Source organism: Ovis aries, chromosome 21 (genome assembly GCF_016772045.2).
Source record: "Ovis aries strain OAR_USU_Benz2616 breed Rambouillet chromosome 21, ARS-UI_Ramb_v3.0, whole genome shotgun sequence".
NCBI classification, from domain to species: domain Eukaryota; kingdom Metazoa; phylum Chordata; class Mammalia; order Artiodactyla; family Bovidae; genus Ovis; species Ovis aries.
In genome coordinates, this window is record NC_056074.1 from 15,291,991 (window position 1) to 15,319,545 (window position 27,555).

General features: G+C 43.0%; 1 protein-coding gene across 7 annotated transcripts in view; it reads left to right on the forward strand.

Moving 5' to 3' along the window:
* The window catches only part of GAB2 (GRB2 associated binding protein 2), a 178,049-nt gene that overhangs the window by 65,505 nt on the left and 84,989 nt on the right, over window positions 1–27,555 (forward strand). The window contains exons 1-2 of one of the 7 annotated variants that reach the window (XM_060403953.1): window positions 1–8,338; window positions 9,211–9,296. The exon at window positions 1–8,338 is cut by the window's left edge and continues 56,629 nt beyond it. The exons of 4 other annotated variants lie outside the window; for them this stretch is intronic. The gene's annotated coding sequence lies outside the window, so the exon portion shown is untranslated. Of the gene's footprint in view, window positions 27,103–27,555 lie in introns of all 7 variants that reach the window. 2 more of the 7 variants (XM_060403951.1, XM_060403952.1) reach the window with 2 other exon arrangements.

The window sequence follows — 27,555 nt, forward strand, 5'->3', positions numbered from 1 at the left end:
GTTGCGGGAAATGACTTCCATCTTGCCACATTCTTCTCTTAAGTCCAGAGAGTTTCATTTATATTATCAAAGCCTGCTGCCGTTTCCCTGAAGTCCTGAGTTAAATCTCCTTTCTTGCGCCCCATGTCATCTTTTTAAATTTTTTTTTTGCTTGAAGCATCCTTGGTAGTATTTTCAGAAAGAATGCATAGGAGTTAAACTTTGAAGTCCATGCATATCTAAAATGCTTTGCCCAGATGGTTTTTTAGACAGCCCTGAAATTAATCACTTGGTTTCTGCTCCTCTTCCTGACCTTGTTCTCCTTAACCTCTAATTCTGCACTATGGAGTGCAATAGCCAGTAACCAAGTGTGACCTGTTGGGCATTTGAAATCTGGCTCATCTGAATTAAGATATGCTATAAGTGTAAAATGCACATTGGATTTCAAAGAAAAACTCAAAATTCATTTTATATTGATTATATGTTAAAATGATGATATTTTGGCTATATTACTGCTGAATTGCAGCTCTCACATTGTGCATTTTTTTAAGTTAAGTTTTGATTGGGGCAAAATGAGGACTATAGACCAGGAGACAGCATCTCATATAGCTCTGAGAAACTGCTCCAGGGAGGTAAGGTACAGGTCAGTATATATGTGATTTTGGTGAAGGGGGGAGTACATGCAATCAAGCACATATTTTTTTTGCAGAAGGTTTCCTTCCGCTGGTAATGAGGAGTAGTCATCGCCATGAAGGAGTTTAGTGCTTTTCTAGATAGGAAATACAAGAATTGGGCTCATAAAATTGGGTCCTAAAAATACCTAACTAAAAAATCTGAAGACCTGTTGTACCAGTTTTTCCCAGAGCAAAGAGTGCCTCATTTCTTTTCTGCACCCTGAACTCCTTTCAGAGGGTACTGAAAGTCAGCGGCTACAGCAGCACATTATTTAATCTTTGTAGAGGTAGGTGGCAAGTGCCAATTTGTAGTTGATGTTATTAAAATTGATTTCACCTACTTCTTTTTACTTTTTAAATGTAACAGTAAATTTCAGGGTTACGTATGTGGCCTGCATTACATTTCTCTTGGACAGTGATGCTCTAAGGTTCAGCGTGGAGCCTTTCCCAGCCCCACTGAGGAGCAGCGTTGAATACTGCATGCAATTTTCCCCCATGTTTCTTTGCCTGGCCTTTTGTCACTTGGGTGTTATGTAGGTACATCTATTTTTTCATCTTTTGAAAAGTGTTAAAAAATTCTGGTCTGCTCCTTTTTCTCCCTTTATTTCTCTTTCTCTATACCCTAACCACAAGTACTAATTTGTTCCCTGTGTGCTTCTTTGAGATTTGGAAAGAAAGAGATACAAACTTATTTTCTGTCTGTCAGTTGGGAAGCAATAGATTTTACAGATTTTATTACTGTCTTAAACAACGATGCAGTGGTCCTCTTCATGTGTAAATCTGTCCACATCTCTAGATATTTTCTAAAGATGAATTTTGGGAGATAGACGTATTGGTTCAGATTGCATACATTTCTTCTTCGCTCGATATGCATATCAACAAATTTATTCCCCCAAAATGTAGCAGTTTATGTTCTCGATGGCTATTCAGTAAAAGATGGGAGCAGTTGTCCAAGGAGTGTCCAGAGTCAATCTGCATCTTCTTACATGGGTCTTTTATCTCAGCTTCTGCGGAAAACTTGATCTGTTTTCTGACCAAGTTTTCTTGGTCACTTTTATGGGGCCTGCATTTTCTTATTTGTAAAGTAGGAATAATCATGCCTTGAAGTAATATGTGTGGAAGTTCATTGAAAGTAATAATTTCATCATCTCAGCAAGTGTTTGATAGCTTTCTACTTGTACTAAGTACAAACCCTGCACTGGGAACCACAGCTCAGTTCAGTACAGTCGCTCAGTCGTGTCCGACTCTGCGACCCCGTGAATCGCAGCACGCCAGGCCTCCCTGTCCATCACCAACTCCCGGAGTTCACTCAGACTCACATCCATCGAGTCAGTGATGCCATCCAGCCATCTCATCCTCTGTCGTCCCCTTCTCCTCCTGCCCCCAATCCCTCCCAACATCAGGGTCTTTTCCAATGAGTCAACTCTTCACATGAGGTGGCCAAAGTACTGGAGTTTCAGCTTCAGCATCAGTCTTTCCAATGAACACACAGGACTGATCTCCTTCAGAATGGACTGGTTGGATCTCCTTGCAGTCTCCTTGGACTCTCAAGAGTCTTCTCCAACACCACAGTTCAGAAGCATCAATTCTTCAGCGCTCAGCCTTCTTCACAGTCCAACTCTCACATCCATACATGACTACTGGGAAAACCATAGCCTTGACTAGATGGACCTTTGTTGGCAAAGTAATGTCTCTGCTTTTTAATATGCTCTCTAGGTTGGTCATCACTTTTCTTCCAAGGGGTAAGCGTCTTTTAATTTCATGGCTGCAGTCACCATCTGCAGTGGTTTTGGAGCCCCCAAAATAAAGTCTGACACTGTTTCCACTGTTTCCCCATCTATCTGCCATGAAGTGATGGGACCAGATGCCATGATCTTCGTTTTCTGAATGTTGAGCTTTAAGCCAACTTTTTTGCTCTCCACCTTCACTTTCATCAAGAGGCTTTTGAGTTCCTCTTCACTTTCTGCCATAAGGGTGGTGTCATCTGCATCTCTGAGGTTATTGATATTTCTCCCAGCAATCTTGATTCCAGCTTGTGCTTCTTCCAGTCCAGCGTTCCTCATGATGTACTCTGCATATGAGTTAAATAAGCAGGGTGACAATATACAGCCTCGACGTACTCCTTTTCCTATTTGGAACCATAAGGGATGTCCAAATTACATAGCCCCTGGCCTCAAAACTAATGTCTTATGAATAGAATAGAGTGAGAGAAAAGACATTCACGAGAAACTATCTCACAAGTCTTGTTGTGATTTGTAACAGACAGGGTGTCAAAGGGGTTTACGTGGGGAAGGTTTTGCATTTCATTTAAAAGATAAAAGAAAGCCTCATAGAGGTAGAGTTTAAGGTAGGCCTTGAAGGAGGAGTATAATTTCAGCACAGTGGGAGAGTGAGGTGAGGGTCCTGGAGATGTGAAGATGAGCTTAAGCAAAGGCACTGGGCTGTATTCCGAGCAGAACAGTTAATGGTGTTTGCTAGTGTGTAGGCACATCTGGAAAGCAAAAGGCAGGTGCATTCTTACTCGCATGGGCCACGCAGTGAGATACTCCCTGTATTAATTTCTGCTTTGCTTTAGTAGGGTAGGCGGAAAGAAAGCAATTCACTCAGCCTTGGCTCTTGGCCAGAACTGAGTAGGCGAAGTTTGTCTTGTCCAGAGGGACAAGAACACAATATATTTACACTGGCCTTTCTCTCCCACAGAGGTTGGAAATTCTGAGGCATTTCAAACAGTTCTGAGGCTGTGACACATTATTACACTTATCCGATCAAATAGTAACTTGCATCAGGAATGTGAGGAGTGGTCAGAAGATTCCGAAGAGAAAAATAACTGAGACAAAGGGTAAAGATGACCATAAGAAAATAGCAGGGGAATTACATCTTCTCGATCATCATGGAAAGGTGAGGAGCTTTGTGAAGCAAAGACAGGCAAGGATTCTGCTTCCATTCCATCTTCCAGACCCTCTCCCTTCAGAGAGTTCACTGTCTTCCCAACAGCTGTTTGGTACCTTCAGGCTGTTAGCCGAAAACCTGGAGTCATTTTGGGGTTTTACTCCACCACAGTCGTGCGCGAGGTTTTCATCCTCAGCAACATTCAGGATTCTCTTTGTCGTTGCCTAAAATGAGTCAAACTCCCATGCTTGGCATTTGGGGTGCGCCCAGCCTGTCTGGTGGCTCTAGCTTGTATTTACCATTTTACTTTACATTGTACCCCAGTCCTCTGACCTTGAGTCTGTGGCTTAACATCTCTCATCCACTTGTAGCAGAAACATCCAGTTCATTTATTCACTCAACAAGCACTTATTGAATGCCTATTATGTATCATTTTTTCAGTAAACTTCTATTAAGCAACTTCTATGAATTAGCCCTTATTTTAGAGCCTGTGAATAGAGAAACAGGAAAAGGTATAATGTTGGTAAATGGAAAAAGACTGTGAGATATTTTGGGGAGAATCCATATAGAGTTCAAAATGTAGATATGTAGGATGTCTTGAATATCCTTGAATAACCACGTCACCCCCTTGAATAACCATTGCCTTTTGTATTTGCTGACATATGCTGACCTGCGCCACTAGTACACAGTGGGATCAAGGCTCAGATCGTTTTGCGGTTCAATCTGAATATGTTGCCAAACGGAGATGATGAAAGAGGCAGCCATCATGGCCCTGGACAGGAGCATCAGCTCCATGGCTACTAAAAGACGTGCCCTTACTCTCTGCCTGTCTCATTTCTCTTGTCAAGGGCTTAACAGTTTCACTGTGGTTATACCTGAAAGCACTGGTAGGGTCTGTCTTATGGGGTTCCTTTCAAATCCCCAAGGGTGACTCCCAAAGAGCAGGTACTCAGAAGCTGCCGTAACCTTGCCTGCCACGTTATTTCAGCTCACGTCCCCTAAATGAGCCACGTCTTTCCCACCTCTGCATTCCATTCCTCAGTACTATGGTGGGAAAGATGATTGGGAGCCAGATCTGGGTTTGAGACCTGGATTCACTTCTTCTCTGCTTCGTGACCTGGGGTAGATTTCTTCAAGTGTTTAAAGGCCATGAGAGAACCTGGCTTTTCCAGCATTGTCATTATAAGGTATAGATAAGAATTTATATGAAAGCATGGTGTCTGTTACATGATATGTACTCTTTCCATTATCTCTTTCCTGGGGAACTTTCTTTTACTCCTCCCCTCATCTATATTTAGTAATATTCTGTCCATCCTTAATTTGGCTCTTACATTACATCTCCAGTAAAGTTTTTCCAATATTCTCAGTTGCAGGAGACTTGGGCTCTCCCTTTTTTCTGTACTTGTGGGATTTTAGTCTTTTGAAGAAACAGATCTAAGTACCAGGGGGAATGGCGTCTGAGTAAAATAGCACTGTATTCGGAAGAAGAAAATAAGAGTCAGTGGGAGACAGGATGCAAATGGTGTAAGTAAGGGTGTCTTGCCCCCCAGTGCAAAGTGACTGATTCTCAGCCCATCTTCTCCCAGCAGGCCAAAGATGGAAGTTGTCTCCAGTTTCTAGAATTAGCCACAAAAAAAGGGGCCACTCACTCTTGTTTATGTAGTGAGAGCCAGCTACCAGTCTTCCACATAGCCCTGAACTTTTAGGATTTGATGCTTTGTTTTGGTTAGAATTGAGCAGTCAGTCTAGATGTTTCTGGGAAGACTTGCTTGGTCAGCTGAATAGAAAGCATCCAGGATGACATTAGTCTGACAAGCTTTAAGGGAAACAACCATGATGCCCCACACCACTGCTGCTGCTTTGATTGACTGTTTCACACCTGGGGCAGTCAGGAAGCTGCATTTAAAAAACAATTTTGTCTTTTAAAAAAAAAAAAAAAAGCTCCCATAGTTTAAAAATAGTTTAAAAAAACAAACAAACATTCATTTGTCATAAAGCCAGAAAGATTCATTCATTGGAACTGATTGTTCACATTTGTAGAATTTAGAATTTTGTAGATGGAAGGGGCCTTAGAGTTGAATAGGGTCTTCTAAAGGAAACAAAAGGCTCTTGCTTTTTGCATGAACAAAGTTCATTCACCAGACAGTGTTTCTTGATCTATGAGGAGTGATTTCAGACAATTAGCTAATTGGCTGAGGGAGGTGACCCATCAACTTTGCAGAGAAAGGAACCACATAAAGAACATGTCTTAAGCTTTCCTTGACAGCCAAAGCAGCCCCATTAATCCTCTTGTTAATGACCAGTCATAACCACAGAGGAAGAGTACATTTCACTCTCAAGTGAAGCCATGAAAACCCTAACAAGCTGCCAACAGCTGATCACTGTCCCCATCAGCTCAGTGTTGTTTTAGGCTTTTTGAGATATCTCTGAATTATCTTCCAGTTTGGCCTATTGCAAGGGGATGATAAGAGATGCTCCAGAAACAGTCTGCTGTTTATTTTGAAGTGTTATCAGATGCATGTGGAAATGACACTTGTCTGTTGTATAGAAAACAAGGACAAAAATTCATTTGTGACCATGTCCAAAGTCCAGATGGGTGCAGAAAAGCAGAAAGGGGACATGAAAATGTTTTGCAGGTAAATGTTTTTCTGGATTTCAAACATGAAAGAAAATCAGAGTGAAAGAAGAAGGTCATAGACTTGTCAAGAAGGGAATCAGGAGACGATAACTGGTATAAATCAATAAGTTGAGTCCCTTTACTCCTAAACTGAGAGCCAAGGAAGTTAGTGTCATTGTTCTTTCAAATGTATCACTAAGATGTACCCAGAATGTAAAGTTTCCTCCAACTGAAACAAACACAGGATTGGTCACTGGGAGACCCAGGTTTTCCTAACACTGCTTACACCCTTGTTAGTGCAGTAGTTGAGAGTCAGGGGTTTGGGTCTGGCAGACATGGGCTTGAAGTTTGTTTCTGTCACCTATCTGCTCTGTAACCTTCGCTAAGCATATGGTAAGTATGTCAGGAATATTTTCAGTTTATTTAGCTGACTGATAGGGGTTTACATAGTGGTGTTGTCGTTCAGGCGCCAAGTCGTGGCCGACTCTTCACGACCCCATGGACTGCAGCACGCCAGGCTTCCCTGTCCCTCACTGTCTCCCAGAGTTTGCTTGTGTTCATTAATAATATTAAATAGCATTACCACGTTACAGGTCTAGAATAAGAAGTTTCTGCCTTTGGTTTAGAGACTCAGTGTTGTGATCAAGGATGTTTATTCTGTATATCTTTGCATTCAGCCATTCATCATGTGTTAGCTTTCAACCTTATGGTCGCATGAAAATCAAAGGCTTTCTCAGGAGCCCTCAGCAGATAATCTGCTTATGTCTTTCTGTCCAGAACTGTGAAACATGGATACCCACAGTTAGAAAGAAGGCTAGGAAAGCAAGCCTTCTGCTTTTCTAGACTATAATAAAGGAAGACAGAGGTTGTAAATAGGTATTATGTTTTCCAGTCAATAATGTAATGCCTGGCACAACATTCAATTAACATTAAATGCTGTTTGTTTTTTACATTTTACTGACGTATAGGTTAATTTCTGCTATACAGCAAAGCGATTCAAGTAAACATATAAATATACTTTTTCATGTTGTTTTTCATTATGATTTATCATAGGATGTTGAAAATAGTTCTTGATGCTTTACCATAAGACCTTCTTTATCCATCCTTTGTATAATAGTGTGCATCTGTTAAATGCTATTATTATGCTGGTGGTAACAAATAATCTTACTCTTTTAAAGATTTAAGTGATACGACATTTTACATTTTGCGAAGTACTTTTACTTACTCATGTAGTGAACTTGTTGGTGGCTTCTGTTGTTATTGCATATTTAGAAGTTCCTTGATGATCGATCCAAAGAATAAAGGTCAATCAGGAAGGACAGCATAGTTCAAGCCTTGACATTGACCTGGCCCAGCTCCAGGTTTGTTGCTTATAAAACCTTCCTAGACCACCCAGAAGCACAGCAGTTGCTCACTGCTCTAAACTCCTGATATCATTTATGACTTATAATGTTTATCTGCTACTTATATTTTTTAAATACACGTGGATTCTTAGCTAGATTTTGAGCTCCTTAATTTCAGAGTTTTCATAGAATGTGCCCTCTGGAATGTACGAAGCGGGGATTCCCTGGAGGTTCAGGGGTAAATATCTTCCCTTTCAGCTATCAGATGCAATGCAGGAGACGTGGGTTTGATCCCTAGGTCTGGAAGATCCTCTGGAGAAGGAAATGGAATGTAGGGAGGAACTCAATTACTATTCTTTGACAAAACGTTTCCTATTTCTAACCATTAGCTGGATTTGATGTTGTATAGGGGTGGAATATGATTCAAATTATGCTTTTCTATGGGTAAGAATTTTATCTTCTTTTGCTCAGACCTCCACCGTTTTCTCCAACTTCCACCTTCTTGCTGTTTTCCCTCCTCAGAGAGCAGTATGAATTGTCAGGGGGTGAAGTGTATCATCTCGCCCCAATGTTCTACGTTATGCCTCTCTGGCCTCTTCTGAACTAAGTCTTGACTCTGACTTCGCTAAGAGGAATTTTGCCCTTTTCTTTCTGTTAGGCCCTACCCCCTCACTGCCACATGTGAGACGGCAACCAAAGGAAACCAGTGCAGGATTGCTTCTCTGGTGCCTTTTGTATATTCCACTACTGTCCTTACAACTTTCTGGAGAGTTGGCTTAAGAGGCAAATAGTATCGGATAAGGAAATCAAACCCATTGACTGAAATCTGCAATGAGGTATGAATCATTATCTGATCTCTTGCTGAGACCACATGCTAAGAATGTGTAGGGATCTTGGAACTTGAAGCTATTAAGTGAATGCTTCACAGGAGTGTTTAGTAGCAGAGCTCATTGGAGAGCCCCGTTGCCAGGTCCAGGATTCTCCCAGCGTCGCCCCTGGCTAGTGCCATAGTCTTCAGAAGTGATGCCAGGGGAGTTACAGCCAGGCTCTGAGCAGGTGGATCCAGTGGCTCTCTTCTCTCCATCATGACTCCGATTTTAGAAGCAGAGAGTAGTCGCTAACATATTCTAGTTTAATTTACATCACTTCTTAAGTCACCGATCCAATTTGTTCTTTATTTCCAATGGTACAAAAACCAAGAATTTCTTAACGGCATGTTTGTCACACCCTGAGGCCACTTGATTTTCCCCTATTTTTAATTCCTGTCCAATTTTCACTCTTTGATGATGCTTGTTATTTAGATATGGCCTTCCGAGGTGGCAAAGCAGAAAAGAATCTGCCTGCCAACCCAGGAGATACAAGAGATGAGAGTTTGATCCCTGGGTCAGGAAGATCCCCTAGAGAAGGAAATGGCAACCACTCCAGTGTTCTTGCCTGGAGAATTCCATGGACAGAGGAGCCTGTGAGCTATAGCCTCAAAGGGTTCTCAAAGGGTTCTCAGAGAGTCATACACGACTGAGCACACACACACAATGAAATGACAAGTGCAGTACGTACATTGCCAAGTTATAAAATAAACTTGCTGTGCAGACACACAGAGACAAAACACAGAATCCTCATTATCTGTTTATATAATAAGAAAGCAGTTTACCAAGGCTTAGGAGATTCAGGGTGCCAGTTAAATAATTACCCCTTCCTTCTGATGCAGATAATAGGAAGAAGGTATCAAATGGAGGTAAAGGTGCCAGTTCTACTCACAGCCGCCCATGAGCTCCTGAAGTGTGGTTTGGAAAGGTAAGTCTAGGAGAACTCTGCAATGAGTGGAATCTAAACCACCAAGGACTATAGGGAGTAAGAAAAGAGGAAGCTGAGGATGAAATCCTGGGGGATTGTAGATCTTAAAAGGATCCCATAAGACTGAAAAGGAGCACAGAGATGCAGGAAGTGGTGGTCAGATAATCCAAAGGATTTGGGAGCTGCATTTAGGAGAGAAGGAGCGCTCAGAGGTGTCGAATGCAGCAACAACAAAGGCATCCAGGGGCTTTTACAACAAAAGAAGTCTTAGATCATCATCCCTGGTTAAAAAAAAGAAAGAAAAAAGGCAAAAACAACTTTCTGTTCTCCCTGCACAGCCTCCCTAGACGCTAATCACGTAGGACCACCTGCGTTTTGGTTTCCAGTGTACCTTCACATCTGGCTCCCATTGGGTACAAAAATAAGGCGCAGAAAGCTTTTTGGTCTCAGAGTATTTATTATAAACCTGAAAGTATACGTGTTTGAAAGATGACTGGTGATAAGATTTTCCTCTTGTAGTCGGGGCCCCAAGGTTCTGGGTGTGAGAACTTATAAACTGCTCGGTTAGGAGTGTATTCCTGGGGCAGCAGGGTGACACACCCTTCAAAAGTTATGCTAGCGTCGCAGGCCGCCCAGCACTGCCCTCCTCCCTCTGATGTTTGTAGAATGTGTTTTTCCTTTTAAACTGAGATTCTTGATCCGTTGTTGTTCAGTGCTGCAGGGGGTACTCTGATGCTGGGGCTCAAGAAAGAGTTGGCAAAATTAGGCCTCTAGAAGTAAAACAGAGAAGGAGAAAGAGAAGACTCTGAAAACAAACTCCGTCTCTTCAAATTTCTGCTCAGGCCCTAGGGCACGGAGGGAGCTCCATGGGCCTGCCTCTGCCTTTAAACATCTACAGAAACGTTCTTTCTTAAAAATCAAACAAACAACACCCTGTAATAGCTAATTTTTAGTCTCCTCAAGTTGCATTTTAGTTTTCTCACTGTTCAAGCCAAGCTTTGATCCGTCATTACAAATGCCTTCAAGTACAAATAGATTTCCTGCATTCCAGAGCCACCTTCCGGCAGGTTTTCCAACCCTTTAAATCTTCCTAAGTCTCACATTGTTAGGTTTATTCCTTGATAATCGAAATTCACATAGACAACGGGTATCATTTATACTGCCTATCCCCTTCTCTCGTCATTTGAGTCAGGCTCTGTGTCTAAGACTCTAGGGCCTTTGCCTTCTGTGTAGTAATGACTTAAATGAACAGAGAGCCTAGAATACAATGAGGATTTGATGAATGTTAGATTGAAATTTAAATCACACTGGGGGCCTGATGAGCTTTTCCTAGGGAATAAAGCCAGAGGCAAGTTGGTCTTCCTAGGCTGGTGGGCGGGGAGAGTTTCTAGCCAGTAGCTTCCTTAGACACTTCTTGAAGAACTGCAGGGCCCTGGGGCCTCACCGCTAGCTTCCAATAGCCTGTGTATTTTTAGTCCTTGCTTTTCATGTTAGTTTCCCGTTAACTGCTTGCAGGAAATCTTTTCTTGGACATAATCTGCCCATTTCCTGAAGTCTTCCTCTCCGCATTGTGTCAGTTGGGGATGAATCAAGTCAGCAGTTCTGGAGACTGTGCTCTCTCCCCTGCCACAGCCTCCCCCCATTGTGGGTACCAGAAAGCTGCCTTTCTTGTCTGTTTCTAGGGGTGCGGGGAGGAGGGGCAGACCCTTGGTGCGTGTCAGCCTCTGAGACTCCCCGACACAAATGTCCCTTTGTACGTGGAGGGGGCATGTGTGTTTCCCCCTTCCCAATGGACACGTTCACTTATTAGGCCCAGATAGTGTCCTGAGGGCTGTAAACAGTGATACGGGAGAGAAAGAGCTGTCTTAGTGAGGACGCAGTAGTGGCAGCAACGGGGCTTCCATCTCTGCCCCTCACCACTTTTGTCCTTCATGGGTTCAGTCTGATTTAAGCCAGCCTAGGACCTCTCAGTCCCTTTCCAGGGCCCAAACCAGTTGGACACTGTTCCTCTTACCTTGAAGACTTCAAACTTGGAAAAAGAGGTTTTCCGTGACAAGGATCACAGTTCCTCATATTTGTAGTGTTAGTTTTTAAACATGTTATGTCTTCTGAGGAAGTGAAATTCTGGCTTTGTGATCCCTTAAGAATGTAGGATTTGGATCAAAAGACACGAGTTTGAATGCTGGCTCTGCTCTTTTAATAACTATGAGACCTCAGGCAAGTCAGGGAGCTAATAACAGATCCCACTTGGTAGGGTGTTCCAGAGTTTAAGTGAGAAAATGTATGTGAGCTCCTGCCATGTAGGAAACACTCAAATATTAAGCCCCAGAAAAGGGACTGGATGGTGGGGAAGGAGTGTTAAAGGAGCTAATGGAGATGACTGCTATGCATAAAATCCTAATAACCGTTTTAGTTCGTGTTTGAGTTGAGGTCTCAGGATAAGCATTTTCTCTCTCCTTTAAAGCCACCCAGTTCATCTGACCTCTCATTCTGACCATTCCTTCCTTCTTTCAAACGTCCATCACTATGACCTCTTCTTTCACATGATTGCATGGATCTTCTACCTAAAGCAAACCACTGTTTCTTGAGGGCCAGCCACTAGCCAAGTGTTCAGCGCAAAGTAGGGTTCAACACTTACTTGAATGGGTACTTGGAAAAACCCTGAAGTGCAATCCCTTTCCCATTCACAGGGCCTGCCCTTAAACTCAAACTTATTTCTTGATTTTTATACCCAGGGATCAGTGCAAGAAATGGAAACCACTCCAGATACTTTGAACAGGAAGGAATTTAACATAGGTATTAGATGCTTACCAAATGTTAGCAAGAACTAAAGCTGTGTGTTCTGGTCTAGGACTCCAGAAATGATACTCACTCTTTGCCCACCCCTAGAATACCATTGAAGTGATCAGTCCAACCCTCTTCCCTTGCTCCATTGCTGTGATCTGGCAGTTAGGAGGTCACACTTGAGAAGCTCCTGCTGCAACTGCCCCATGGCACTCAGGAAACTGAAAGGCGCCTCAGCTTCATAAACACTGTAGTATCAATATCTGTGTACTTACTTGCCAGAGGACACAAGAAATAGCCAAGAGGAGGCAAGTGGCAGTCATCCCACTTCCAGCTTACCTGTCTTGTGTGAATGCGCCTAATTGGTAGGTTAACTGCAAGCAGTCTGTAAAGTGACTTTTTAGTTTTCCACTATTTTCAACTAGGAGGAGAGTGGGATGGCAGTGGAGTGAGCCAACCTACAGTTATATGCCACACTGGTGTCGTCTAGAAAGTATTTTGGGTAGCAATATGTCAGGATGAAAACTAAAAGAGGAAATACAGACAGGTCCCTCTTCATCTAGTTGATTCCTTCCAAGTGCAGAATTACTTCCCTAGAATATGTTTTGGATGCATGTCTCTATGGGAAATCTATATTTCCACCTGGCTTTCAAAGGGGACTGATTGACCTGGTCGGCTCTCCTTGTCACTCATGGGATAAACCGAAAAATGTTGGGTGAATGCCTTGTATATATGTCAGATATTGTCCCAGGCAAAGGGAACACCAAGTCAAAAAAGAAAGGCAGAGCTGCTTTTAAGGAGCTCTTGATAGTCCAGTAGAGTGACACAGAATGAAAATAGGAAATCATGACAAATGCTAAAATGAAGAAGTTCTCAAGGATCACAGATGAAAGATATCTAAATCAAATTGGGGGATAAAATGAGGATAGATATAGAAACACTGTGTATATTCATGTGAAGAGTTAAGTGTAAAGGATTTTTATTAATTTTAGGAGCCTATAAGTGTGGTCTGATAAGCTTAGATATAATCTCTTTCTCTCAATCACCCAACCCAGACACAAGACCCCAAAATGTTCTTTATTTTTCCCAAAACCTTTTAATGAAAAATGTCAAACATACAGCAAAGTTCAAAGAATTTTACAGTTTATGCCCATATATCCACCATCCAGTTTCCACCATTAATATTTTATGACACTTGCTGTATCACATATCTATCCACCTATCAATCCCCTTGTCGATCCATTATTCATCTTATTTTTTAAAGCATTTAAAATAAATTGCAGGAATCATTGTATTTTTCCCTGAATATTTTAGCATGCATATCATTAACTGATTAACCAAAGTCCAGGATTTGTTCAGGATTTTTCTTTAAGGTAAAGTTTACTTTGGCAACCTAATGCAAAGAACTGATTCATTGGAAAAGACCCTGATGCTGGGAAAGATTGAAGGCAGGAGGAGAAGGGGATGACAGAGGATGAGATGGTTGGATGGTGTCATTGACTCTATGGACATAGTTTGAGTAAGCTGTGGGAGTCGGTGATGGATAGGGAGGCCTGGTGTGCTACAGTCCGTGGGGTTGCAAAGAGTCAGACATGACTGAGCAACTGAACTGAAAGTTTACAGAGTGAAACGCCCAAATCTTAAGTGGTTGTTCTCTGAGAATTGGTAGACATATACCTATGTATTAACTTAAGCACCAGTAAATCTATAAAACATTACCATTGTTCCAGAGAGCTTTCTCATGCTCTTTCTGGATAGTTCCTATCCCCACCCTCCAGGAACAACCATCATTCTGATATTTTCTGCCCCCCCCCCCCGCCCCCGCCACTGTAAATTATTGTTGCCTATTTTGGAATCTCATATAAATAGAGTCTTACAGCATGTACTTTTTTGCACATGTCTTTTGTCACTCAGCATAATGCTTTTGAAATCCATCCATGTTGTTGTTTATTTTAACAGCCCATTCCATTTTCTTGCTTACTAATATTCCATTGCATGCACACACCATAGTTTATCTGTTTTCCTATGGATGGATTCCTGGATTGTTTTCAGCTTGGGGCTCTTATGGGGGTGGGGGGAACAACTCTGAACTTGTACTTTTAAAAAATTGATTTTTATTTCCTCAAACAGGTTTAGATTTGTAGAAAAATCGAGAATATAGTACAGAGGGTTCCCACATACCTATACCCAATTTCCCCTGTTATTAACATCTTACACTTAATGTCCTTTTTAAGACTCCCTCTGACTTAGTGTTTTTGGCTGATTGCTTAATGGATTGATGTTTGGAAAGACTAAAGATGCAATGCTACCAGTAAACACTCTGCAACAGGAAATTGATGTTGTCATCCCATTGAAATCACTGACCCAGGATTTATTTTGTCCAGTCTGTTGGAATCATGAATGTCTAGAGGTTAATATGTATATCCTTTCCTTCCTGAGGGTCTTGCTCCAGGAAGAGCTCGGGGTCAGGGCCTTGGGTCTGCAGGTGAAGGAACAGGGTTTCTGTCTGCATCTGCACTAGCAAATGAGTCTCCACCACCATTTTCTATCTATTCCACTTCTAGGCTTTCCTCTCATATCCAGCAAATCTTCAACAAGGCTATAAGACTTTTTCCCAAAGCACAATTTATGATTGTAACAACAATTAATATTTATGTTGCCCTTGCCAGTTTATAAAGCTCATTAACATCCATTTCTTCCTCATTTCAATTTAGTAAGGTATATATTATACTCACCTTATAAAGGAAATACTAAATGTCAAGGGAATTAAACTACTTCTCCAGAGTCTCACTGCTGTTGATTATGAGTTTAGGATATAATCCCAGCTCTGTCTTCCTCTTAAATCTTGAATTTTTCTCCTGATATCATATTTTTTCTACTTAAAATTTAGGGCTGCACCATCTTATTTCTTAAATGATCCGAGACCCCTTGGGATTGGGACTCAACCTACTGTTTCATTCTCTTCTTTTCCCGAGACTCTCTCGGCTCTAGAAATACTCAGTAGTAAAGTGTTTCCTGAACACTTCGTGAGTATTGCTACCTCCATGCATTTTGATGATCATGCCTTCCCCTTATGTTCAGAATATTTTTTTTTCTTTTTTCCATCTTTGATCTCTTGCCCCTAGAATTTGCTTTTGGGAATTTTTTTTTTTTCAATCCTTTAAGACTTGTCTCTGATATTATTACTTCCACAAGAAACATCCCTGGATTACTTTCCCTTGCCCCCACCCCTCTCTGCGGATTCCCAGCATGAGGTACATGGGTCTCTATTCTGCTCATATATTAGACTTTGAATGCCCAGCAGTCCCATTCCATATTCAGATACAAAGGTGATTGAATCATGATCCTTTAGAGTTTCAGTCTGTGGTGGGAATTAGATGTGTACAGAAGTGATGATAATATAGGGATTAAAAATTGACCCCGATATAGATGTATCCAGTTCCCACTGTGGACCCAGCACAGATGCTCAATACATACTTGTAGAATTGTATTGAATAATAAGAGGGGGTGTAGTTTCCCAAGTGGCACTAGTGATGAAAAGCTCACCTGCCAGCACAGCAGACATAGGAGATGCGGGTTCAGCCCCTGCATCGGGAAGATCCCCTGGAGGAGCGCACAGCAACCCACTCCAGTATTCTTGCCTGGAGAACCCCCATGGACAGAGGAGCCTGGCGGACTACAGTCCATGGGGTCACAGAGTTGGACGCGACTGAAGCGAGACTTGCATTTGCGCTTGGTAGGAATGATCCTGAGCATAGGCTGTGGTTAAATAGACAGGGTCCTCTGCCCAGATACATTTCTGTTCAGTCTCTCCTTAGCCTTCGTCTCAGTGGGTCAGAACTGTGTTTTCTCTGGACATGTTTCAGGGTAGCAAACAGTGCTCAAGTGACTTGAGTATTGCCTAGTCTATCATTTCATCTATTCAGCAAGAATCACTGAGGTCGCTGTTTATGCTGGTGTCTCTGTCTGTATCTGAGAATACAAAGATGAACAAACTGTTACTCTTGAGAAGCTCAAGCACTTCAGGAAACTCAGAGCAGAATGTAGACACCTCACAGGCAAATAATGAAATAATTAATCTGAATCTTTTTTGGAATAAGACAAAGCTAATTTAAAGTAACAATTTCCTTTCCTATAGGAAAGCCCTTCCGAACACTTTCATGACCGTAATTTAGCTTTTAGCTCTTCATTTAGATTTTTTAACCCACAGAAAAAGATACTGTACAAATTTGATTCAGTGGAGTTTACTACTCTCATTTTATTGACCTGTGACCATGACGTATCATTTCGTTTTTACAAGGAAAACCAAAGTAATGTAAAACCAAAATCCCCTGAAATGCTGATCAGCATGAGCTTAAGTAGCTTTTTCATTTGAATGGTGTTTGTTTTTGCTGGCCCTCCTCTGGCATCAAGTTGTGATGGTTTTAGATGAGACATTTACCTGACTGTCTCACAAGGTAGGAAGCATCTTCCATTCTCTTTGGGTACTAATATGGAATGAGCTCCAAGATATAATTTAAGTGGAAAGAAAGAAGCCTCAGTTACATTATCTGTCATGATACTGAATCATAGTATACAGCCATTTGTATGAAAAAGGAAATATTATACGTATTCACTGTTGCATACATAAAATGTCTCTGGATTGAAACACAAGAAACTCATAACAGTGATTATCTCTACAAAGCAGAAAGCAGGGTGGCTGGGGTTAGGGTGGAAGAAGACGTTCTTCTATTGGCCATTTTATACCTCTTGATTCTTGAGCATTGTTACTTCAAAAAATAGAGTGTTTAAATAGTAAAAATGCTTTAGGAATAATTTACTAGTGGAACTCACAGGAATAAGCAATGGTGGATTTTCTTTTTTATTCATGGCATTATTCAGCTCATGTTTTCTGGTAAAATCACCCTCTAAGTATAATCTCTAGATCTCTCGACTGCTGACAATGTGGTCGTTGTCAGGGTGTTGCTAAGTCATGTAAGATTCTTAGAAATAACGCACTTTAGGTTGGTAGTAGTTTCTGTGGTAAGGAAGAAGGTCCGTATGAGGATAGATAGAGTTCCTGGAAACCTAGCATCATAGACTTTCAGGGCCAAGAGATCCAGGAGTTTGTCCAGTTCACCCGTCGTTGTATACCTGTGTGCCCTCTGCGGCATTCCCGCTAGGTGGCCACCGTTACTAAAGGCTGCGCAGTATTATTAATGCTAGCTAAGTAAGAGTGCCTCAACTTCGCCCTCTCTGCGCTGGCCTAGAAAGATCACTGGACAAGAAATCGGGTTATCTGACGTCTAGCCTCAACTCTGCCCTGTTCACTAGGTGGCTTCAGGTAAACCACCTTCCCTCTCTGGGTCTCTGTTTCTCCATCTCTAGATTTAAAGCATTAGATTGTGCCAGAGGTGGAAGGTACAAGGACGGCTACTGCCACTTCCCCCTCTCTGCCCATGAGAAACATCTCTGCGGTTTTAGCAGTTTCTTTATGGTAGATAAACACAAAAGAAGTCTCAGAACGCTTCTCAGCGCAGTCCAACTGGAACCCATAGGTAGGACTTGGATGGGACTTGGCAAGTGAGATAAAAATCATTCCCTTCCATCTCTAAGGTTCTCAAGCAGCAGTGTGCTGATCAACGTTTAACAGCAAGTTCTGAGAAAGAAAAAGAAAAAGATAAGCCTGATTGATAGAATTTGCTGGTTTCCTTGATGTAAGTACTCCCACCGACTGATTTCAGATTACTAAGATGAGGCCAGCTGAGTTGCAGAATTACTGAAAATTTAACAATCAGCTTTCGTGAGCTGACTCCAGCATATCGCTGTAAAATGGATGACTTTGAATTAACTGGCTACAACCATAAGTGAAAATGACAAACCACCCTACAGAATTTTATCCAGAGGCTTTACAGTCTTTTGGGTTTGGAAATACTTCAGTGTCACGAGATCTTTATGAAATTCTTCTACTTCCCTGAGCCTCAGTTACTCTATCCATAAAATGGGACGAAGGATTCCTACCTCATAGGATTGCAGTCAATAATGGGAGACTGCATGAAATCACTTAGCGCAGAGCCTGTCCCCTTCTGTGACCTCTCAGACATTCCCCTCTCCTTAACAGTGTGGAGGCTGCTGTGTTTGATTGTGCTTTTATCTTTCTCAGACTCCCAAAAAACTTGTCTTTGCTTTCCCTCCAGCCCTTCTCTTTTTCTAACCATTACACTCCCTTAACATTCCTTTTTCCTTTCTCTCCCCTGCTCTGATGTACCCAGTATTCTGTCTGAATGGAATGTCAGTATTTAATCTTGCCTAGTCTTAATGTTTTATCTGTATCTTCTATCCAAACCTCTCTTGGTAATCTGTGCTATTGGAGATTATAGGCACGCTTGTGGGCAGATGCCAGCTCTGTGTCTCTTAGACTATCCTCCATCACAACACCATGAATAAATAAGTGTTAATAAATCACCACTCAGGGTCAAGAGTACTGCGAAAAAGAGCTTCTCTTAGGCAGGTACCATTGAAGACTGCTGCAGATCTGTCCAGAGCTTAGTAGCAGACACCTAGTATATGCTCTCGACCAAAGACTTGACAGGAGGTGGGAATAATTTCACAATCTAAGAACGCATCTGTTTTTTTTCAGCAAGCGGAGCACTTTTGAAAAGTTGTCCAAAAACAAAAGTTTGGTTAAAACAGATAAATAGTCTTCTCCCTCCTTCTGTGTAATGTTTATAAAACAAATGGTGTTAGAGGAAATGCAGTGTGATCTGTGCTGAATTTCCTTATTACAACATCAGTTTCCAAACACTAAACACACACACTATGCTTCAGATGCTGCCGTGGGCTGGAAGTGAAGAGATGTGAGATGCGGTTCCTGCTTGCAAAGAGCTCATTTACAATCTATAGGCAAGATAAGCCAGCTAAGACTTACCTCTTGAGTGATATAGCATAAATAGGTAAATGTAAGCAGTAACAGAGGTCAGTTGTATTTCCATTAGTCTACGGTCATGGGAAGGCATCCTGGAAGGAATGATCTAGGGAAACTCTTCCCTTCTGCCCTGTCTCATAGCAGTTGGTACTGTGCTAAGCTCAATAAACCCTTGTTACACGGATGATCATATCCACTTCCATTGCCCCAGTTACCAGGACTATAGGCTGATGACTTCCAAATCTGTATTTCCAGCCCACGTAAGCACTTTGAGGACTGAATCCTTGGCTTACATAGTTCAGTGCCACAAAAATGTCGTGAAGATCTTCCAGGTGTAAATGTCTAAAGTTATACTCAGTATCATCTACCCAGTACCAAATTTCCTAGTGCTCTGGGAAAGCTGCATTCAGTTGGCTCAAGCCAGAAGCCTAGAAGTCATTCTTCTGTATCACCCCTCACAGTCCAGCAATGAATAGGAAGTTGATTCTAGCTATTAAATATGTCCTTTGCGTGGCCTCCTCTTTCTCTCCATTACCCCACAGCAGCCCAAGCCACCCTCACTCCTCACTGGGACTGTAATAGCCTCCCAGTTGATGGTGCTTGACCATAGTTACTCTTCTCCAGCTTTCCACACAGCAACCAGAGTGATCTTTCCAGAACAGAAATCCAGCAATAAGCTCTCCTCTTTTGGAAACTAGAATACTTCTCTGGTCCTGAGGATAAAGTCCAAATTCCCTAACTATTTCCCCTGGCTTTTTCTGATCCCTTCAGTAAGGATAAGACACTCTTGCTATTCATCCCACTAGCACACCATGTCTACCTTTATCATAATATTGATCATGCTTTATTATAATTGCTTGTTTCTTATTGACCTTTCTGCTAGGCACCAGGCTCTGAGATCAAGGACTGTGTCTCTATTGTTTATTCAGTCCCTCAGCCCCTGGCAGAGTGCCTGGAAGAGTACATGGTGGAATACTGAATGTATAAATTCATTACCTTAAATGGATTTTTAACAATAATTTCCTGCCTTAAAAATGAATAGAAAGCCTCTAATGTAACTCATTGCAGAGTTTGGTTAGTCATGTAAATTTTCTTACAGCATGTTTTTTAAGTTGTATACTCAGGTAAGAGGTTGCAATTTCTGTCATTATATCTGGTTCTCTTGCAGAGATCAACATTACAAAGCCTAAGGGAAAGTCAGAGAGGTAGGCATGGGAAGAAAAAAAAAATCTCAATAAAAAGAAACTGCCACTTTTTTGGGCCTCTGATGCCGTGTGTTTTCACGCATGTACAGTTCTCTTTCCTTTGAATTATTCCCTTAGTCACTTGCCAGAAAGGAGAATTATTGGACAAAAGGGAATGAGCCATTTTAAGGCTCTTGAAATACTGCCAAATTGTTTTCCAAATACATCATATCAGCAAATAGCTTTGAGCAATGGACAGGGGTGTCTGTTTAATCACACACTTACCACCACTGGGAAACGTCATGAAAATCTTTTTTGCTAATGTCATAGAGGGAGGGGAGACAGTCTTCCCCATTCCCTCTAGCTAATGATGGGTCTTTTAAAATCTGCTCCTTCAGGCAGCCCTTTCTGAAGGGCTGAAGCCCTTTCTGAGGCTGTGAGGCTCACAGCCTCACCCTCACGGGTCCCTGGGGCACAGCCTTTCCGCTGGACCGTGGTGGGGTGCGGGGGCGGCGATGGAGGGAAAACATAACACAGACCCTGCCATTGTTAGGGGTGAGGTCGCAGGAATAATGCTGAGAGAAGGGATGAAAAGAACGATTCTCCACTCTTGACTGTCGTGATTCCCAGGGATGAGGCAACAGCTCCGGCGTGGGAAGGGATGGGTCTTTGCTGCAGCCAGATGCTCTTTTCCACTGCTGCCTTCCATTATTTCTCATCTGAAGGGGGTGAAGGGGTAGCCTCGCAGCTGAAACAGATTAACTTTGGTGCCAGTTTCCTCCCTTTGAGTGATTGCCCTGGACCTGGAGACATTCGCAGATAGTCAGAAACCGTTTAGACAGTAGGAATGTGGTTGAGGGTCCATATGTGTACGAGCCAAGCTTCTGGGGCGCGTGCACCATCCCTGCCTGTCAGTGGGAGCTGCGTGGGGCAGAGAGCTCTCTTCCCTCTCCTTCTGCCGCTGCTATCCCTCATCCTGTTTTGTCTGTGCTACCGCAGCAGCTTCCTGTTGCCCTGAACCTTCCCTCCTGTACTCTGTTGCCAAAATGATGTTTCTATGACGTGCACGTCCGATCTTGTCTCTCTCCAGCTTCAGCTGTCAGTGTTTCCTCACTGCATAAAATCCGAGCTCCTTTTCCCACTCTGTGGGTGTTTACCAACCAGCTCCCAGACTGCTTTTCCAGACTGGCTTCCCCCTCTGCTGTGGACTGCGCCCTCGCTGGTGCGTCCGTTCCCTGTGAGGACTCCGGTTGCTCCTTCTGCCTCTGGTCTGCCTGATTCTTCCTAATCCCTCGCATCCCTCCTCAAAAATCAAGGCCCCTCAATTATCACCTCTTTGGTGGATTTTCCTGGATTTCCCCTAGCAGTTAATCACGCTGTCCTGTAACCTACACCTACATGGTGATGTCTACCTTTGTTTCTCTCAAAGCAGAAATTATCGCCTTCCTTTTCTAGGTTTGTATTTGTGAATCTCTCAGCCCCATCACAGTATTTTGCACATAATAAGTGCTCAAAAATGCTTCCTTTCTGCTAGCCTATTCTTAATCTTTTTAGCCTTCAGCGTGTTCGTATTTTCACAGCTGAAAGGAAATGTAGAATAGTTTAATCCTTTTTTTCTTCTTTTTTTTAATGGTTAAAAATCCAAAGCTCAGAGAGAATTGTGGAATTGTACAGGAGTTGTCTTTTTGCGCTTTCAGCTTGCAGGGCTCATCCATGTTGCTGCGTGTGTCAGAACTCCCTTCCTTTTTAAGGCTGAATGATGTTCCGTTGTATGTATAGACTGCATTTTGTTTCTCCGTTCATCCATAGATGGACAGTGGATTGCGCGCACCTTTTGGTTACTTTGAATAATGCTGCTGTGAACAGGGGTATACAAATATCGTTTGAGGCCTTGTTTTCAATTCTTTTTTGGTATATACCCAGAAGTGGAATTGCTGGGTCATATGGAAATTCTATTTTTAATTTTTTAAGGAACCACCAAACTGTTTTCTATAGCAGCTGCACCACTTCACATTCCCACCATAGTATACAAGGGTTCCAGTTCCTTCACGTCCTTGACTCACTTGTTATTTTCTTCTTCTTCTTTTTTTTTTTTTTTTTGGATAGTAACCATCCTAGTGAACGTGTGTTGGTACCTCACTGTGGTTTTGATTTGCATTGCATTTCCCTAATGGTTGGTGAGGTTGAACATTTTTTCGCGTGCATATTGGCCATTTGTGTATCTTCTTTGGAGCAGTGTCTGTGCACATCTGCCCCTTTTCTACTGAGGTAGTTTTTGCTGTTGTTGAGTTGTAACGGTTCTTCACGTATTCTAGACATTGAGCCCTTATCAGATATATGATGTGCAAAAATTCTTTTTCCCAGCCTGGGTTGTCTTTTCACCCTTTTGACCGTGTCCTGTGACTCACCGAAGGTTTACTTTTTCTATAGTCCAGTTTACCTGTTTTGTTCCTTTGGCTGCCTGTGCTTTTGGTCTTATATCCAAGAAATCATTGCCAGATCCGACACGGAGCTTTTCCTGTGCGTTAGTTCTAACTCTTACACTTAAGTCTTTAATCCATCTTTAGCTGATTTTTGTATACCGTATAAAGTTTCATCTTCATTCTTTTACATGTGGATATCTACTTGTTGAACAGTTACATGACACCTCATTTTATGTACATGATACTCTTGGGATGGTATAAAGATCTAACAGAAAACAGAAGTTGAAATATACCTGTCTGCCTAGTCATCTTTTCAGCATATTTACTGAGCGTGAAGACCCTCTAAAATCAGGGTCGTTTGTAACCTAGGTAGGCCAAAGGCATAAAAGAAGAAGAAGACTTTTATGATATCAGTATAAGCTAAGAAGACAGGAATGGAGTAAGAGGGGAAGAAATCGCGTAAGCAGCCAGCCCTAAACAGAACTTAGCAGTGGGCTTCAAGTTCACGTGAGACTTGATGCCGGGAAAGACTGAGAGCAGGGAGAGAAGGGGGCCACAGAGGTTGGGATGGTTGGATGGCATCATTGACTCAATGGGCATGAGTTTGCGCAAACTCCAAAAGATGGTGAAGGGCAGGGAAGCCTGGCACGCTGCAGTCCATGGGTCGCAGAGTCAGCCACGACTGAGGGATAAACAACAACAGCAGTTTCTCCACCTGCCCTTTTTTCCCCTCCTTCCTCGTGACGGTGCTTCTCTGATTCTCCTAAGGTAGCTCCTTCAGTTGGCTGATTCTTTTGAAATTCTTCTTAGAGGGTCATTTATAGCTTTTCCACCATCTGCCCCAGCCTGTTTTCCTTGAGTCTCTCCTTGCCTGCCGTGATGGGTCCCCACTCGAGCTGTGCTGGCTCTCACCGCCGCCTTTGCTCCCTTTAGCGCACTGCTGGGTTCCTCCAGGGCCTCATGCTCATCACTGTGCCTCCATGGGGGGCGGCACAGCGCTGACCGCAGACGTGGGTGCTCAGTGAATATACTGAGAAGATGACTAGGCAGGCAGACTTTGTTCATCTGTAATCTTGAGTGCACAATCATTATATTCATATTTGCATTGATATCATCTACTCATTCATAGTGATGATGAATGTACAGTCATTCAGCTCATGCTCTATGTCTTGAAAGTGAAAGTGAAGCCGCTCAGTCATGTCTGACGCTTTGCAACCCCATGGGCTGTAGCCTACCAGGCTTCTCTGTCCATGGGATTTTTCTGGAGTGGGTTGCCATTTCCTTCTCCGGGAGATCTTCCCGACCCAGGGACTGAACCCAGGTCTTCCACATTGTAGGCAGATGCTTTACCGTCTGAGCCACCAGGGTTTTTAAAAGATCGTGTGCCATAGTCTCTGCCTGCCGTTGACTGCAGTCCACTCAAGAGAAGGTGAAATACTTTTATATACACTTCACTCTTCTGTGTAATATGTAGTCCTCGCAGCAGTCAGTGAGTGCCAGGGAGGACTGGTCTTATCTCCATTCACTGTTGGGATATTGCTGCTGCTGTTGTTTAGTCCCTAAACTGTGTCTGAATTTTTTTGCAACCCCATGGACTGTAGCCTGCAAGCTCTTCTATCCATGGGATTTCTCAGGCAAGAATACTGGAGTGGGTTACCATTTCCTTCGCCAAAGGATCTTCCCAATCCAGGGATCGAACCTGCGTCTCCTGTGTCTCCTGCATTGGCAGATGGATTCTTTACCTCTGGAGCCACCAGCAAAGCTGAGGGATTTGGCTGAAGTCACACGGGCAGATGATTGAGGTGGGACTTGAACCTGGTTGACTGACCAGACAAGATGCTTAACCACTTTAAGCACCTCGGTTTGTTCATCCACAAATTGAAGATAGTATCATGTACTTCCTAGGTGGTTGTGAGTATTGAAAATCAGACAGCGTCCATGAGTAAAGAGTTTGGCACAATACTGGCACATCGTATAGGTGCTCAAATGCTAGTTATTATTATTTGTCTCTGCAGCTGGTGTTTTGTCCCTGTTGAAGCACATTATGTGTTTATTACTTTGGAAAAGAGGTTTGCAAGTCTCATCACAGTGGTTTTGTCTCGGTTTGTTGGAACTATTAATAGCCACTCCTGTTCACATGTGAGTCCTATGTAAAGTTCCTCATGTGATTCCTGTCTGACTCAGGCGCTCAGTGAATGATTCCTTTACTTCCCTCCTGGCTTTGTGCTTTTATGAACAAATTACATGGGACTTGATACTTCTAAGTCCAGAGGCTAAGGAATAATCCAGTTTGGAACAGAACACAGACCCCCTTCATAATTTCCAGACTGTGAGTTCTTTTCACTTACTCTGCACTCTTCCCGGCATTCCTTTCACATTTGTGTGTTTGTGTGTGTGTGTGTGTGTGTGTAGCAGTAGTAGTACTAAGTGAATTTAGTTTGGTAGGGTCACCGAGCATAACAGAAGCTAATCTGTACCACCACCTTATTTTCAGTTTGTAGAGGCCACCAGGCCCTTCTGTGATCAACAGTGCTGTTTGAATTAAAATGTGACTAAGGGTCTCTTCAGTGTTTCTTGAATTAAGTTTATTATGTGTGCTAATTTGTACCTAGAGGCTTTTGTTGTTATTTGTTGTAGTGACTGTGGCAGTAATGAGCCCGCTCCCAGCATAGCTTGGCACATGCCCCATAGTCAGTCTATTTGCATTTGGCAGGACTCCATGGTGTCCCCTGAACAAATGAATCAGCCTGTTTGGGGGATGGGGAACTGAACCATAGGGAGGCTGCTAGTGCTGCTTGTGAGCCTCAGTGATCCTGAGATGGGGGAATCCCAGACAGTTCTTGTTCTGTTTGCACCTGGATTATTCCTTAGCCTCTGGAGTAACAAGCCCCCTGTAATTCATGATGAAAGCACAAAGCCGGCAGGGTAGGAGTAGGGGAGGGATCGGTGCAGGGAAGGAGTGAGGAAGGGAATCATTCCCTGAGTACCTGAGTCAGAGAGGAGGCGCATCAGATGCTTTCCATAGGGTTCACGTATAAAGAAAACGGAGTGGCTATTAATATTCCCAACAATCCAGGATTCTGATCTGGTCTCAGGACTGTCTGCTTTATTGTGGTGGGTAACACTTAGTTTATCCAGCAGCTGTATTGATCCAAACATTTGGAGAACTTAAAAAAAAAAAAATCTTCAAAATGGTCCCAAAGCAGACACATTAATGCTTACACACCCCTGATTCTCTTTACAACCTCGTGAGATAAACATTACAACTCCATGAGATAAACAGCTTCATGCATCTTTGAGAGGTCATGCACTTTGCTGAGATTATACAATAAAGGATAGACTAAGAATAGAACCCAGTTTTTCTGACAAATCACCACTGAAAGTTCCTCTCATTATAAGATTTGACATAGGGACACTCCTGGTGAACACTCGGTGCTCCCAGGGCAGGGAGCCCGGCCCGTGTGTGGTCCCTGGTCAGGGAGCTAGGACCTGCATGCCACCACTGAGGGCCCATGTGCTGCGAGTCAGGATCCTGCAGGCTGAACTAAAGAGCCCGCATGCCACAGCAAAGAGCCTGCACATGGCAGCCAGGACCCAGCACGGCCCGAGAAAGACAGATGCAACACAGAGCAGTGTATTATCGCACCGTGGGAGACCCGGGTTGGATTCCTGGGTCAGAAAGATCCCCTGGAGAAGGAAATGGCAGCGCACTCCAGTATTCTTGCCTGGAGAATCCCCATGGACAGAGGAGCCTGGCAGGCTACAGTCCACGTGGTTGCAAAGAGTTGGACGTGACTTAGAGACTAAACCACCACAGAATGTCCTGTTTTCAGTTCTAGCTTCTGCCCCCCTCACTGAGAGTCTTAATACTTCAGATCTAAAATAGTTGTAAGCATCTCTAGCTGAGATCTGAGTTGACGAGAAGAAGCCTTGGTTAACAAGAAGGGCCCAAAGACAAGAGTCAGGAATCCTGGCTTTGACACTTTGTAGCTTTTAATCTCTTCTTAAGTTTACTTAGCTGCTTCATACCCCAGTTTCTTCATCTTTAAAATGGGATCAGAAATAGTAACTGCTCATAGGATGGTTATAAGGATGAAATATATATAATAAAGTGCATAGTTCAGTGCCTGACATAGAGTAAATGAATTTAGTTATTATTCTTAAGCTGAACACCCCACAGCTTAGAGAAAGCAGAAAATAGTCTCCGTCTTGCCTTTCCCGTATTTTCTTTTCTTGTTTTTTGCACTCTAATCCTAGGTTTATTAAACACAGCCCTTTTATTCTACACAGTAAAGTACAAACACAACATTATCTAAAATGCTGCTGCTGCTAAGTCACTTCCATCGTCTTGGACTCTGTGTGACCCCATAGACAGCGGCCCACCAGGCTCCGCCGTCCCTGGGATTCTTCAGGCAAGAACACTGGAATGGTTGAATGCTACAAAGTTTTAAAACTCAGAACAGAAAATTTGTAGTACTGACTCTACGATAAGAGCCAAAAAGGCTGCCAAGGTAAGCTGTAAGACCCCCATGGATACCAGCACAGCCTGGGGTTCCGTGACAACGGGGCAGAGCTGGCTCTCAACTCGCTCACCATTTTCAGAGAGAGAAAGGGAGCCATGGGGTATGTGTGCATGCATGCCGCGCGCATGAGTACATGTGAAAAGACACATGTAATTTGGGGGCAGATAACAGTGGGTATGTGACCCTAGAGGTCAGGAGAGGACTCGAGCAGGGCCAGGCTAACTGGAAGGGCAGCTGCGTAAAAGCACACTCTTTCCTGAGGGACCATGCAGACCCGCAGGCTAGGGCCTGGCCGGGCCACCAGATTGGCTCCGGGTCATCTGTGGGATGGAAAGCCCGCTCCCAGGCGGGGGCCGAACCATGACCTGCAGCCCTCTGCTCATCCCTGCTGGCTTTGCCAGTAAGCTGAGTCTCGGGCACCAGAAGCTGGGAGCTGGCCAG